The following is a 2,567-nucleotide window of genomic DNA, read 5'->3' on the forward strand; positions in this document are numbered from 1 at the left end:
CTCCAGCATTCCAGTCCTGACATAGCCTTTTTGGTGTAACCTGATGAACATCTCCTCAACTCTGCAATTATCCCGGCTCTGCTGCCGAGGTCTCAACCCTCCACGTCCCCTCCTGCCCGAGCTGGCCAGCCCGCTCTTCCACCAGCGGCTTCCAGGAACTTGCCAAAGGACCGAGCCCAGCAGACAACCTGAGAGGCAAGGACACCTGAAGGTTAGAGCACTAACATGAGTGCACATTTTACAGGTGGAAGAGTGATGCAGAAATAATCAGACTCGTCCCCGGGTGATGGGATGAGTCAGGAGGTTCCAGGAATAGCCCACAGAGTCACGTCTCCTGTTACCTCTCGGCATCACCACTCGAATTCCTCTGTGAGGGCACAGTGACCTCACACATGTTCCAGCCCAAAAATATTTGTCTTGAGTCCCATTCCAACTCTTCTCAAGCTGGAATAAATTCAACTTTCAATCTTCTTTCCTTAAAATGGACAACAAATATCTGTGTTAAAATCTTACTTTGAACGCACGTTTAGGAATTTGTAACTTTGTGGAGGGCTACTCGCCATAAATCCAGCTTTCCAGAGGCCTTCCTCCCAGGCCAGGTGTGGGCGAACAGCAAAGGCAGTCTGGGAAGCGGTGTGTTGCGCTGGCAGGTGGGCGAGCACTACTGAAAAGCTGTCCGCTATTGCATTTGACACAGAGGTCGGGAAAATTCTCCAAGGCCTGGAAATGGACAAACTTGGACTCACATGAATGAGGGCAAAAAGGGAGGAAGTGGGGAAGGTGGGGAGGAAGCCCTACCTTAGTGGTAATTGTGGACCAGTCAATGCAAATTTAATGTTCAATTAAATATTAGAATTTCTTACAAATAAAGGTTCTTCTGCAAATGCACACTAAGAATCATGATGGTAGAAGTGGGAGAAAATCCTGTCTGATCCATCCCAGCTTCTTCTCTAACAATGACGGGCCTTGGTGGTACGGGTTAAGCAATGGGCACGATGTCTTAGGGCTCAGGAAGAATGTTACTTTGGGGAACAACAGAGAAAGGCAATCGTCTAGGAGATTCAGAAAGGCTCTCATGAACCTGTGGGGATGTTGCAAAGCAAAGAGATCCAGTGGAGTGAAGGGAAGAGGGTAGACCATGGCTGTCACCATGATTTCCTGTTGGAATAGATGGTCAGGAAGTGGAATTAAGGCCACGTCTATACAGGACGGCAAGCTCCTGTGCTAGAACACAAGAAAGTTTTCTAAGGGACTTCGATGAATGTGATATATCAGCCCTAAAACATGATGAAATTTAATGCTGATACAACTCAGTTTAAAAAGAAAAGTCCCAGCATGTTGCGGCGCTAGTTCTAACTAACAAGAGAAGGCTACCAATGCAGTGACCTTATTTTCAAAGACATGAAGTAAATTAAAATAATGAAATGTTGCCAGGAAGGGGTCCAAGTTAGTCTTCTTAGGTCAGTGGCCCGTTAATGCTTCTGAGTAGATGAACCGGAGCTTCCAAAGTGCCAGCGTGGGTATTCTGAAGCCTTCATTTGCTAAAAAGTAAGCGTTCCGTCTGAAGTTTGTTTTGCCATGTTGATTTCCTAACAAACTACATTGTTACGGTGAGTGCAAAGACAAATGTCAGACTAGCCCCAGTGAATTGCTTCAAATGCCTAATTAATGCACTGTGAAGCAATGAGTTGCCTTAATACAGAGAGAGGGTATGGAGACATTTCCCAAAAGTATGTTCTAGGGAAAGTCTGGTCCTAAGAAGTTCTGTGAAAAGGTCTCCAAAGACAAATGTAATAATAATATAAAATAGTATTAGCAACAACAACTGTCTCTCTCTCTTACACACACACACACACACACACTCTACTTTACACCAGAAGCTCTGTTGAGAACCAGTCTGCATGGGAAGCCCGGCATCTTCCATCTCTTCTTTTGTTTTTTTTAAAAACACCTTTGTTGTGGTATGATTCCTGTCTGGTGAACTATGCATAGTTCAGAGGTACAATTTGATGAGTTTTGATAGATGTAAACACCAATGAAACCACCACCACAATCAAGACAGCTAACACTTCCATCCCTCCCCATAAGGTGCAAATTTTAAACTCCCGGTTTATCCCTTCCCCCTCCCTTTCCCGCCGGTAACCATAATGTGTTCTCTATGTCTGTGAGTCTGTTTCTGTTTTGTGCGTAAGTTCATTTGTGTTCTTATTTTTTTAGATAAGAAGTTGTGAGATATATATATGGAATATATAGATAATGGAATACTACTCAGCCATGAGAAAGAATAAAATAATGCCAATTGCAGCAACATGGATGGACCTGGAGATCATTGTACTGAGTGCATTAAGCCAGAAAGAGAAAGAAAAACATCAAATGACATCACTCATATGTGGAATCTAAAAAACAGGGCACAAATGAATGTGTCCTCTAACACCTCCTGTCCACACACACGGTGTCCTGGCACTTCACGCTGTGACAGGCCCTAGAGCAAAGGGATCTGTTCAACTTTGTTTAATCTGATCTATCCTAAACTAATTTGACAATGGAGCCCCATTTCTGTGTAACAC

The sequence above is a fragment of the Camelus dromedarius genome, chromosome 6, assembly GCF_036321535.1.
Source record: "Camelus dromedarius isolate mCamDro1 chromosome 6, mCamDro1.pat, whole genome shotgun sequence".
NCBI classification, from domain to species: Eukaryota; Metazoa; Chordata; class Mammalia; order Artiodactyla; family Camelidae; genus Camelus; species Camelus dromedarius.